The 14,362-nt window shown below is 40.6% G+C and overlaps 1 protein-coding gene across 5 annotated transcripts in view; it reads right to left on the minus strand.

Moving 5' to 3' along the window:
* Positions 1-14,362, minus strand: part of KaiR1D (Kainate-type ionotropic glutamate receptor subunit 1D) — an 819,478-nt gene that overhangs the window by 261,653 nt on the left and 543,463 nt on the right. The window lies entirely within an intron of this gene.

Genomic DNA, 14,362 nt, shown 5'->3' on the forward strand with positions numbered 1-14,362 from the left:
ATGAATGCATAAAGATCCGCAGTCTAGTGATAAGCTTAAAAGAGTAACCGATAGGATTAAATGAATTAATTCGATTTTACCTTTGACGATGCCAGATCGACAATCTAACTATAGAGAATATAGAGATAAAGAATACTATAGAGATAGAGAATACCTCCATATCATATAATATTTTTACGTAACTGTAGGGTGCACAGAGAGTGAACCCGATACTAGAACTCCGCGATTATAAAATCTCTCGGGTTGTAAGACCGATTACGCTAAGCGACGGAATTGATTAGTATCGCCGTTCGTCTAATTAAAGATGAACAGCTGTTTTAATTTTGAAGAATGCATCGAAGCACCATAAAGCACTCAATTCTGGTCGAAGGTTGAAAGATTATCTGAGTAGAAGACCAGCGTGGGCTGGAGTCTACTGTAGTTGACTGAAGCTGAGTTGACTAACTAACTGAATAGTAGACTAGCGTGAGCTGGAGTCTTCTGAAGTTGAAGAGTTGAGTGTAGTAGACTAGCGTGAGCTGGAGTCTACTGAAGTTGAAAAGTTGAGTGTAGTAAACTAGCGTGAGTTGGAGTCTACTGAAGTTGAAGAGTTGAGTGTAGTAGACTAGCATGAGTTGGAGTATACTGAAGTTGAAGAGTTGAGTGTAGTAGACTAGCGTAAGTTGGAGTCTACTGAAGTTGAAGAGTTGAGTATAGTAGACCAGCGTGAGCTGGAGTCTACTGAATTTGAAGAGTTGAGTGTAGTAGACTAGCGTGAGCTGGAGTCTACTGAAGTTGAAGAGTTGAGTATAGTAGACTAGCGTGAGTTGGAGTCTACTGAAGTTGAAGAGATGAGTGTAGTAGACTAGTGTGAGTTGGAGTCTACTGAAGTTGAAGAGATGAGTGTAGTAGACTAGCGTGAGCTGGAGTCTACTGAAGTTGAAGAGTTGAGTATAGTAGACTAGCGTGAGTTGGAGTATACTGAAGTTGAAGAGTTGAGTATAGTAGACTAGCGTGAGCTGGAGTCTGCTGAAGTTGACTGAAGCAGATTGACTGCGATTCAGAACTTAGTTGAAATGGACAGCGCGTGCCTGATGAAACAGAGTCGCGGACTAGAGACCGAGCGAGAATGACTGAGTTTAACTGACACTGACTGACCGAAGACCGACGAATGACTAAAGACTAAATGACGAATGAACTCACATGGTGACAAATGACAACTCACAAATGACTAAGAGAAGAATCGGTTTCGAGATTTTATACTGTTTCGTGGACAGAAGACTAGACATTGATTGGCCAGTGACGCGATGGAAGGGGATGTAAAAGTGACGTAGCAAGAAATCCTGGACGGGCGACCGAAGCGGTGCGTGCTAGCGACCCTGTTATAAAAAGTGCTGCCGATGAAGGTGTGCATTATTCGAAAGTGCAGAAATGACTATATTGCCGGAAAGAAGACGGTTCGAAAAAATCATAAACTTAGAAACTGCAATGAAGAAGGCTATGGCTCTACGAAATTGCAAGCCTCACGAACGTGACCTTTTGTCGATTGCACGTCGTTCGTTGAAGGACTGTTAATTTGTCTCGCTGAGCCGAAGATTCCCCGTCAACAAATGTTTTTTAGGGATAAAAGGAAAAGGTAATTCGTCCCGGAGAAAGTTAGGCGGATGCAGCACGAAAATTCCGTTGAAGGACGGAACAGTAATCCTAACTGAAGACTCGTACGAAAAGCGTTGCGCTGACACTTGCTACATGCTCCGTCAAACCAGCACATCACCGTCGAACTAGTGGTCGTCGTTTTACGTTAGTAGTATACATTTAATCCCCTCAGTTGTCGAACTCGTTGGGCCGGATCAGCGTTCCTCAATACCTCGAAAATAGTTGGACCCCCGGTGAGCCGAAAATTTCGGCTATGGGTGTACTTCGGCAAACACGGTCACACGTGCTGATACCTTGTCACGCTCGCCAGAGAGGAGGAGCCGGCAAGCGCACAGCTTATCGTCCCGAGATTGTAAGTAAATCTCGCGCCCGGTAGGGGCGACTTCCGGGTTGAGCGGAACGCTCGCTAACTCGGTAGTTCGGTAGCTTGGTAGCTCGCTCGCGACGAAAATTGTTCGCCGTGAGAGGATTTTCGGGCTGTCTCGCGACTGCATCGCCGAAGGGGTGGAGGGTCTAATACAAATAAAGCGTGGCTTGAACGTGAAGTCGGGCGAAACCCCTGACGGATTCGCTGTTCCGTTTAATCGCCCCTTTTGTTTTGCTGCCGCCGGGGCAGATACGCCACCCCCTGCCCGACGAAGAAACTGCGCCGGTGTGCAGCACGGGCGAGGGGGTTGGGGGTCGAGTGGAACGCGACGAGGGGGCAGACAGTTATATTGCCGCGACGAACTCGGTCAGGTGAAACTACATCGAGAATAAACCGTAAGATACTGCTAAAACATTTACTGAACCGATCGAGATTCTGTTTCCACGAGCCCCCGACTACCTCGGTTCTCTATTCTTTGAAAAATTATTCTGCTTCGTTAATTCTGTTGGCGCTCCTAGCCCGGGTAAACGTGAAACCATGTACGGTAACTTCTGTTAATATTCGGGCACTTTCGAACCTAACGGGACACATGTGTCCCAGCGATATTTCTTGATTACCAGAAAGACAATGCGCGTCTCACAGATGCGTTATTTTGCACTAATTTAATGTGTCTGGTCGTATACTACTATTTTTGATCGATAATAGCGACAATTAGTATCACATCGACGTGCTATATAGTTTTTATTCAGATGTGTTTTGTGATTACAGGGTCATAATGGCAAACATTTCGTTTTTTTTTATACAGACAAATTAACAATTTTCCATAGACTTCGGATCATAGGCTCTCAGTTTATATGATTTATATGATATCAGTGCTTCACGCCTTCTAGGAAGGACTGTATTTCGCAAGTTTTTCACCAAAATAAGTTATAATATAAGAAAAAAATCCAAAAATGTCATTAGACTCTTTCTTGTATTTAGAAATAATTTTATTTGTTCTTGGGTACTTTTACGTAAGTTATTTTTCTCACAAACTACACAATGTTCTATTGGGTGAAGTTTCTTTCTTGTTGGAAACACATCTTGATCTGAAACAAAGCAGTCCCAAATGAAACCTTTTGTCTTTATGAGTTTCCTGCAGGCGTGTGATATCTTTTTAGCAATCAGATATTATATATGAAATCATATAGAATTGGAAATATACGTGGTGCGATTAAAAACAAACTGGACCGTGTTTATATATCTCGGTATCGGTGTCAGATAACGTTTTATAGCTTTGGGTCGCAGTTCTCTATGCCATCGGTATGCTACGTGCCATCGAGCAATGAGCACAGCGACGCGAGTTAAGAGCAATTTAATAGAAGCGCGATTGTGTGCGATATCAAAATGGACCTTGAGTTTAAATAAAAGGCAAACGTGATGCTCTGTGTGAAACTTCAAAAATCTACCACAGAGACGTATAAAATGCTGCAGCGAGTCTATTCACCAGACTTAGCCCCTTGGGACATCTTCTTATTTCCAAGGATGAAATCGATGCTCAAGGGACGACGTTTCGACACTGTAGATGAAACACAAAGTCAATCGCAACAGGTCCTAGACGCTTTAAGAGAAAACGATTTTCGAAAAGCGTTTGTAGCATGCCAGCACCGTTGGGGATCGCTGTATTAATGCAGAAGGGAACTATTTTGAATGGGACGGAAGCCAAAATTTGGGTTTCACGAATAATATTTTTGTAAGCACAGGCCGGCTTCGTTTTGATCACACCACGTGTTGATATCATTGTGAAATGACACGCCTGTAGCGGCCAGTCGGCGCGCATAAGAAAAGATTTATTTCTCGCGCAAACGACTAACATATTTATGACTCTCCTTTGAAAAGGCTATCTTTGAGTAAGCTGTTTCCTGTCCGGATGGCAATAAGCCAGTAGAGTTTCTTTTTTTACCTGATTCTCGATAGTCAACGAGACCGTCATAAATAACGGGAAATTCCGAAGGGCACGCAAAACGGACCCGAACGCCGGACGTCCGAGCGCAACAGCCCTGAGGAAAACCCAGGCCGTTACATCATAAAAAACGCACCCACTCCGATCACCACGCGGTCCCAAAACGGGACGCGCTCAGGGCGTAAGGGACAACGCGGTGAGAAGGAGATGGACAACGCTGATTGGGAAAACCCATTCGCGGGTCAACCAATCAGGGGGTGTCCAGAGCCCTTGCCGGGGGCAAACAGGATAATATAAAAAGAGCAGTAATGAAACGCTCGCTCTCATACCTCTCATACCTCTGATACCTATCTTACCTCTCATACTTCTCATACCTCTCTTGCTACGACGTCACGCTACCCGAAAGTGATAAATAAAGTTAATAGTTACACCGCACGCACCAGTTATTTACAAGAACACACTCCGTAACTAAACGCCCCTCAAAGATGTTGTCGAGCCTACCTGCCTAAGAGTCAACCGAGTGGAGCGGTAACGGTCCTTTTTATTGCATATCGCTCTCGGGGAGGTTAGGGTCTGCGCTCGGAGGAAAATATTCCCAAAAAAACCCAGGTAAGGAGAAAATTAGGCAGAGTTGTTTATGGAAGTAGTCGTGTCGGCGAGGGAGTCTCGTTTTAGACCCGGTGGAGAGTACATCGGAGCCGCTCACGTATCGAATTCTATCTTTTATACAGTGTCTATCGTTGTTTGGTAAGTAAGATATACTTGTTCGTCAATAAATTCAGTTTAGGTCATTTCAGTTATACACTTTATCATCCCAGTCATTATCCTAAAATAACAATCATCGACGTTACCGGAACACGTATGTCCCACTGTCCTACTGAGAAAAACTGATGCGACACACGTTCCAATTTTCATAATCGTTGCATAGCTTGAAAAATCGACACGTAGCTATCCCTGACTTAGTATTATCATTTTCTGGTAGGCAAGTAACTAAAATATCAAGAGAAAAAATTCGACTTGAAAAGGTTTAGGGAGAATTACTTTTTTCAAACTATATCTAATAACTTTAATATTTTTTAAGCGTTTTGTGTAGGATAAATTTGTTAAACATTGGGATTGGTCGAAATTATGGAGGAAATGTGTACTATGGGTTGCTTACGTAGGGTCACGTAAGGATTATGTTGAGGACCAGCAAGGCCTCAACAGATGATTGACCAACGCTGTCGGTCAAACTGTTTATAACCGTCGGTAATCACGACCCAGCGTGCAGATACAGTAAATTCTCCCAAATTGTCTTTCAGCTTGTAAACAAAAATGAACAATTTGGGAAGAGGAGATCCACTTATCCGAGTCTGGCACCTCATTTTTATAGTTGCTGACAATCGTACCTCCTCTTCCCAAATTATTCATTTTTGTTTACAAGCTGAAAGACAATTGGGGAGAATTTACTGTATGACAAGCTTTCGGGTCACGATCCGGCCCGACCCGACCCGAGGCTCTTGTACCTGAAATTTCGGGAATCTGCTCACTCCTAGTAATAAGTCAACCGCGATGTTAGCCGTAACTAGATTTCATGGCATACGTAAACATAAACATTGTATGGGTCAGCATGGACCCTGAGTCCGTCAGGCGAGGGTTAATATTGGCGCTAGCGAGTGAAGCGGGATTTACGACTCCGCTAAATTCAGCACACGAATTTACAATATTCGAGGAGGCGTTGCGTTAATTAACACCTTACACTTCGATTTCTGTCATAACTACGTTGATTAGCACTCCTTCGTCCATAGTAATTTTTCGAATAGAATGAGACAAGACGCTATTGTCAATATATTAAAGTAATTAACCTTTTAGATACGGCTGAATTCTGCGCGAGGCTATTTCTCTCGACGGCAGAGTCTGATGTGTACTGTACAGAGTCTGATACTGTATATACAGGGCGTCCCAAAAATGTCTCGCAATCCGAAAGTGGCAGGTTCCTCGGGCCATTTGAAGCAACTTTATCCTTTACAAAAATTTTCTCCGAGACGCCGTTAATGAGTTATTAACGAAAAACAGTGACCAATGAGAGGCGAGCTCAGCTGGCGCGAGGCGATCGAGCCAGTGAGCGGAACTGGGCTTCGCGCGCTGGTTGGCTGGGCCGCCTCGCGTCAGCCGTACTCGATTCTTATTGGTCACTGTTTTTCGTTAATAACTCGTTAACGGCGCCTCGGAGAAAATTTTTGTAAAGGAAGAAGTTGCTTCAAATGATCCGAGGAATCCGCCATTTCCGGATTGCGAGACATTTTTGGGACACCCTGTAGACTGTTGTAAATCGATGTGAAGGCAAAAGAAGTGTGAAACAATGCATATGAAGACGATTATTTGGTTCAAACGATGAGCGAGTGAGCTACTAGAGCAAGTCACTGTAGTGACGCGTCGTCCAGAGAGATGACATCCGCGAAGATATAGCCCAACTTTCTTGCAACCCATGCAGGTTAATCTAGTTATTACTGCACGTTAAAGTTTTCAAGCAAATACGAAAAATGTCCCCAATAGAAATTTTAGCATATTACGATGAAGATGAAGATGTCATTGAATATTTTTAACATATTTTTTTTGAGGATCAAAAATCCTCTAAGAGCAGAAAATCTTCATTCCGATTTTAACCATTTGGGTCTCAAGCGGCACGATTGCGCTCTCTAGATTTTGTGTGCAAAAGTCTCAGGACATTTGAACACTATGGGCTTTACTGACGCACGTACATCGCGTAGCTGCTTTTTAAAATGTAAATATAAATGCAACTAACTAAATAATACAACTAACCCATTTCATATTTCATTATTATCTCCTCAATAATTTTTACTAAACATAACTTGAAATATTTATAAACTAATAGTACGCATATTAAAAGAAGCGCTATTGTACTGTTCGGCATTTTTCGACCGAGCTTTTTCAATGTTCCCTGGGACTCGAACGGTTAAGTAATACATTTAATCATTCATCTCTCCAATCCATCAGATTTGGTTTCACGAAGAGAATCGCATAAAAATGAAGTTGCAGATAAATTGTATTTCATGATTTCCTATATTGCTCCGAGAAAGATTTGCATCGTGTACACGGCACAATAATGAAAACCGATATCAAACCGATCGAAATTGCGCCTATACTCTTCTGCGGTCGGTTGCCTTCCACGCGGCCCGAACCGCCGCTGCCTATTTCGAAATCGAACGGAGTTGGTAGCGGCGTCCATACGTCGACGGGGCTCGTTTTTTTCTCTCGCCGGCGAAAAGGCTGACATTTCGCGTAGATTTGCATGTTATGAATAATTATGAGGGCCCGACCGGACCGGCGCGGCTGCTGGGTCTAAATCTTTTTTATGGAAATCGCGACTTAGCTGGAAAAGATATTCGAGCGTGAAAAAATTCCGCGCACCTCTGGTATTTCGATACGAGGCAGGCGCGTTGCGAGCAGAAAAAGAGGAAGTGGAGGGAAGAAGTCAAGGGCCCGGCAAAGCCGAAAGATTAATCGAGCCCATTGTTACGCTCGAGTTAACGAGTTTATTTCGAGATAGCCTCTTCGCCTCTCCGACAGCGAAACGCGCCATGGCCCCTGGGTCGCTCACAGACTAGCAGAATTTAATAAATCATATTCGATGGATTATTCCCGGTTATCCTCGTCGATGTTTGAGTGATCTAACTCAGACCTGCAATGACCGAAGTGCCCCTCTTTGAATTGTACATATCCGGTCGCTAATCGCAGATTAATCGAGAACAGTTGTTCCTGATCCTGGGATACGTGTACGAAGAACACCGACACTCGGTAACCTCGATACGTTTGTGTCTCGAGTCCATATATTGCGTATTGGTTTAATCCATGGAATGCTTCTAAATTATTTGAAATCCAGTGGAATTGATTCGACCAGTTAAGACTGATTCTATTATTGCTGAGCGTGTATTTCGTTAGAGTTAAAAGTGTTAAGAATCGAAAGTACGTTATGATCAATACAACATTTTTAAGGATTCTTCTGTTTACCGAGTATGTATATATTACAGTGAAACACCGAAATCTGGAGAATGTCGACTTTCACCGGTGAATGTCAACATTCACATAGTCGCTTGGTGTATGTCCGAAATATTTGCTAAATACCCTTATTTCTGACTTACACCGGTAAATGTTGACATTCACCATGCACTAATGGCGAATGTTGAACATGTTGGAGATTTATATTTTCTTCTCCGTAATTCAGTCGCTATAAAACGCCACAAGGGTGACGTAACTTTTTCGCCTCTCTTTCTGGAAGGAATGACCAAGAATTTAAAATACACGGTACATTCTACATGAGAAAAGAAAATAATAGTAATAAAAAATTACTTATGTGATTCAAATCTTATTTATTGCAACAACTTAAACTATCATGACACTTTGAATTGCACAAGAGTCCCTTGCTTTTACAACTGCATTTATTTGTGGAACACTTCCTTTTGCAATGACAGGTTTTGGACCTCCACCGGAGCATATCTGTGATTGTCGACACACACCGGAGAGGGTCCGAATGTACAACAATGTAATGAAATATTCGATCTTTCACCGACGGATTTGGTATCTGTTGACATTCACCGGTGAAAGTCGACATTCTCCAATTTCGGTCATTCACGGTACATATACATCTGATCGTGTGTGTGTGTGTGATGGCTTCATGAAAGATGTAAGGCACGTTTTAAATTAACACGTTCGTTCTCCCTCCAGCTACATCTGGGTGACATCTATGGGATCCCGTCACTCTTAAGTGGGTGACGTTCTTTTTCATCCAGTTAAATAGGCTTTTCTAAGTAATTTATAAAAATTTAATTTGCAACACAAACGTAACTACAATTCATCATTTTCATTTTATGAACATTCGGACAACGGATTGAATCTTATCGCTATTCCAGCTAATTGTTCTGTTTACGCTTTTACGATCCGACTAGCGAATTTGGGCCCAACGAAAAACTCGATCGATTCACGCTGGGCGACGAAAGTGTCAAAGGACACTTAAAGATACACAAGAGACAAAGTACAGAATATTTTACACATGCAACACTCCCATTGCTTAATCGTCTACATGCTTGGATTGATTGTAATGGACACAACATTTAGAACATTTCTTACGTTAAAAATTAACTAAAGAAAAAAAAAATATCTCGATAAATATTAATTTCTGAATCCTTGCACCTTGATAACTTTTTATCCTGAATTTGACAGATTTTCGAATTGACAAATGATGCACATCATAGTTAACAAACTCAAGGTAACCGTTATTGGTTGATAAAATTGGAAAATAGCAAAAAATTAATTGTTTTTCGGTGTTCGCTCCTCTTTATATCAAACGACTTTTGTTGGAAATATTTTTTGATGCACCATGTAGTTTACATGAAAAATTAAGGTGAATGAGTTAAATGTCTCATCCTATACAGGGTGTTCGCGATAATTTGTACCAGCGTTCGCTTCGTAAATGGTAATCATTAGGAAAAGACGGGAAAGGAGCACGTTTTACTATATTTTACTGGTAATGTGATAGTCTGTCTCAATTTTCCATATTTTTCATATTTTTCGAGAGACAAAGGCGACCTTCATTTTTTTTAATGGAATGTTAAAAATGCTATTTTTCTTTAGATCGTATGAGTGCGTGCGTTTAGACGAATTCAACCGTCTAGTATACTGTGGTCTTCAGAGTTATACAAGGACAGAAATAAAGGAAATAAACTTAATCTTTTATTTGTTAGTATGCGTAGCGACAAGACTACATATCGTGTTCAATGTGATTTCCATTAGCAAGAATGCATTTCTGAGTTCTGTTAACCACACATTTGGTAGTTTCTGTCAATGTTGCACTAGATATGGATGCGCACACTTCTTTTATCTTTGTTTGCAAGTCGTCTAAATTTCATGGTGGTGTAGTGTAAACAATATCTTGAATATGTCCCCACAAAAAGATTGAACGTTGACGAATCGGGGGATACAACATTTCGAAATGTTAAATATACAGTAAATTCTCCCTAATTGACGCTCAGCTTGTTCATGAAAGTGACAATTTGGGAAGTGGAGATACGATTATTCGAGCCTTGCGGCTCGTTTTTATAATTACCGGTTGTCAGCAACTATAAAAACGAGTTGCAAGAATAATCGCACCTCCTCTTCAGAAATTGTCCATTTTTGCGTACAAGCTAAGCATCAATTAGGGAGAATTTACTGTAATTCTTTTATTTCTGTCCTTGTGTGTATGCCCCTGAAGACTACACTATATTAAATGGTTGAATTCATCTTAATGCACGCTTTCAGAACGTTTGCACGATTATCTCATTCTCCATATGCATGATCATTATAACAATTGATTATCGTTTTAAGCAAACACGTTTCAGGTAACTACCGGTGTGCCATTATAACATGTCCTATAGACAGGGGAACGTCGTACAAAGTCGGTACGCGGATCAAACCGGATATCACCGTTCTTCGAAGATGAGAGCTGTGACACGCTAAGGATACTATAAGGATGCGGAATAAATAAAAGTTAATCTATAAGTGGTGATCACTGTTATAATATCACTAGCGGTAACGTGACGTCAATTTAACTCCATGTCAATAATGTTAATGTGATGTCAGATTGACTGTGTGTCAAGAATGGCGACTTGACGTGAAATAGACTCCTTACCAATTAATAGTGACTTAACGTCAAACTGATCCCATATCAATAGTGATAGCACCGACGATACAGAGTCACTTCGACGTCACCATTAATGCCACCATTAATTGATATGGAGTCAATTTGACTTCAAGCCATCACTATTGATATGGAGTCAATTTGATGTGAAGTCACCATTATTGATACGGAATCAATTTGTCGTCAAGCCGCTATTATTGTAGCGATACGGAGTCAATTTGATGTATAGTCCTTACGCGACAAGAAGACACCTTTGTGTTCACATTCCCCCTCCTACTGGCTGCCCTACTGCCGCAGTGGCGGCGGTGGGTAGCGACCAATAGCTGCGGCAGTGAAACAGCTAGTAAGAGGGGGTGCCTTCTTGTTGCGTGAGGACTGTACATCACTAGAGTTAGGTGTGAATTTGGCACACGTCACCACTCTAAGGTTAAGTTCATAATAGTAATAATATAAATTTTAATTGATAACTATTCTCTCTCTATCTGTCCACGTATTTTTGTCGACGACTGTAAATCCTCTATAGTCTGTCTTCTGCCTTATTGAGATAGTCACAAATGCCTCGAGATCGTAGTTAACATGTATTTGATACCACAGTATATTATCCCAGAATTGATAGGTATTAGCATTAATGAGTATGGCATCGAATCGATCCCACCAGATTGACCAATGTTTCCCATCAACGAATGGGTTGGTTACATTTAAATGGCACAAAGGAAGAATATCTATAGAGCTTATATGAACACGAGGGTGAAGCGCTTTTAAGTGGTCAAACCCAGATCGATTTTCGGCTCACTTTAACGAGATGAATTACCGGACATGGTCGCGAGTGCGCATTTCTACCGTTGAAATTGTAACTCTTAATTTCGCGTCAGTATCTACGGTTCTGCTTTTTCGATTGACACCTGTTCCTTATTTTTCCAGTTTAATTTTTACCTCATCGTGTCATATTCACAGAATCATGAAAAACCAATATGATGAAAAAATTAATAATCTTTCTGGAGTTCTTCCCTGAAAATAAATCTGCGAACAAGAAATAGACGGTTGTTCATGAGTAAGAAACAGATTGCGAAATGCAAAATGCAAAATGAAAATTATTTGCATCAATTGCAAGAGTTAGAAACCAAATTTCCTTCTTCCTTTAATAACGTTAAAAAAGCTGAAAGTAGTACATTCATGTTTGTATATTCTTTTAATCTGCCTACTATTTGAAGAAGCATTTTTGCCGTGAATGCATAAAACCCGCAATCTAGTAATAAATCAATCTACAAAACATATTATTTATACATGATAAAAAGTGTGATAGTTTTGGATAAGAGACAGACGAGATCAAAGTTTTTAATAATGTTGCTAATACCATGTTGACTATACATTAATGCCTATAAAAATACCGTATCCTGAAACATCCAGTGTTTTAAATTTTTTGTGAGAAATGTAATTTTCTCGAGAGCTAACAGTGTTTAGATTCCAAGAGTTGATCGTACCGTTGATATCGGTATCTTATTTCTTGGCTGCGGGAGTTCTGCAGCGATAAGCCGGAATATTAGTAAGTCTTCCCCGCCGATACTTTATCCGAGCCAGATAAAAGATATATTGCCAAAGTTTGAGAGAACGTTCAAGTTCGAAGCCGCAGTTTCTGCCGGCGGAATTTCAGCACGCGTCCGAAGCACCGGGGATACGTCCACGCAATGATATCAATACTTTCGCTTTCTGCGATCCGATTTTTATTACCGTAGGGAGGAATTACCGGAGAAGTTATCGCAACCATAAACTACGCCGAAGGATCGCTATTTGTGATTTCGAACTACCTCGAGGATGATCGCATAACCGGGATGTGAATTGCATCGCGCGCCGTGAATTTGTTATTTATACGATGTGTTTCACGATTCATTGCCTGAGGTAATATTTCTCTTCTGCCCTGTTCGGGATCGGAAATAAATGTGAAAAATAATACTTTCATACGTGGTTTTATTTAATTCGAAAAAAATATCGATTCATTGCCTTCTACGGTGTTTTATTAATTCATAGCAATTCGCAATGTACAAGGCCCGGCGGTGAAAGCGTGGAACGAAAATTCGATATTTTTCTTCAGCCAAAAAATACATCTATCGGAATATTAACTTTGTTTCAAATTTCTGCTTTCATTTCAAACTAAAAGGCTTGTATTTAATTCCCGTTCTCGTTAGACATTCGAAACATCGAATCTAGTAAAAACCAACGGACTATTGATCAATATTTTTTTAACATTTTCATTTTGTAGACACTGGAAATCAATTAGATTCGATATTACGTTTTGTGCAGAGATGTAACCCTCGTATTTTAGAAAGATGCAAATTATAAGTAATTCCTGCTTTCATTTACAATAATTTACAATAAGCATTATTATAAGCATTATAAGTAATTCCTGCTTTCATTTACAATAATTTACAATAAGCATTATTATAAGCATTATAAGTAATTCCTGCTTTCATTTACAATGTGTAAATTATAAAAAGATTATACAGGGTGGACCACACAACGTGATCAATTTAATTTATTCTGTTGCCAGTGGTTCTATTGGAAACGTTTTCAGCTAAAATTACATGGTTTAAAGAGAGCTTTAAGATGATTGCATCAAATTTTTTGTGGAACCTTTTTTTCCCGGAGTTGTTAAGATGACACAACCTACAATTTTGCTGTACCCAATGTTTAGGGGATGCTGCTCATAACGAATAATTTCTTTCAGAATGTAAAAAAGAAAACTGCAGGTTTTTACCTATATATATATAGAAAACCTTGTAAACTCCGGAATAAAGGGTTGACAAAAGATTCGGTAAACAAATTTCAGGAAATTTTTGAGCTAATATAACATGGTTTAAGGAGAGCATCAAGATGATCAGTGCAAACTTTTTGTTAAGTCTTGTTTTAATAATCTAAATACATTATTTCTCGACTATTCAGAATTTGCTTTTTCAAGTTTCCGTATGCTTTCCGCATTACAATTGCGTTTGTATGTGAAATCGTTTTCAATATTTCGCTACCGCAGGCACGCGTAAAAATACGATAACAGCATCTGAAAAGGAGTGCGTGAAAATCCCGCGGAGTTATACGACGGTCGTTTACATAATAATCCGAAAACCTCGAAACGTTGTGTGACCGCCGAGCGGCGTGCTAAATCAGATTTAAAAAACCGTGTCCCCTTTTGAACCAACGAAATTCCATTTCGCAGTCATTAAAGAGCCACCGACCGCATTCATCGTGCGAAACGTTACTGCCCCACGTTCCGGAATTAAATCACGCCCATCCAAAAGAAATTCCTGGAATATCAACGACAGGTTCGCCACATCAGCGTTCCTTTACGTTCCGCCAGTCGCTGGTCGAATTGACCGGGGAAACCTGACAGTGGAAAAATTGACGCTGATTTCAGACGTCATTTGTGTCACTCGCGATTCTGTAAACTACCACGATGTTGCGAAAATTAGACGTTGGGAGAATAAAATAGACCGCGTTAATCTTTTGCTTCGCGCAACAACGAGTCGGTATTGTTACTAGAATCGACTAAACGTGTGTAATTCCTTTTAACCCTTAACCCCTTAACGTGCACGCTCGAGTTAACTCGGGCGCGCTAAACTGGCCAAACTGTGCACACTCGAGATAATTCGAGCGGCGTTGTACTTTATGTTGCTATAATTTTTCACACTCGAATGCAATCGAGAATTGAAAATGACAATGTGAAAGCAAAAACAAAACAATCGTTTTATTGATA

This window comes from Megalopta genalis, chromosome 16, assembly GCF_051020955.1.
Source record: "Megalopta genalis isolate 19385.01 chromosome 16, iyMegGena1_principal, whole genome shotgun sequence".
Lineage (NCBI taxonomy): Eukaryota > Metazoa > Arthropoda > Insecta > Hymenoptera > Halictidae > Megalopta > Megalopta genalis.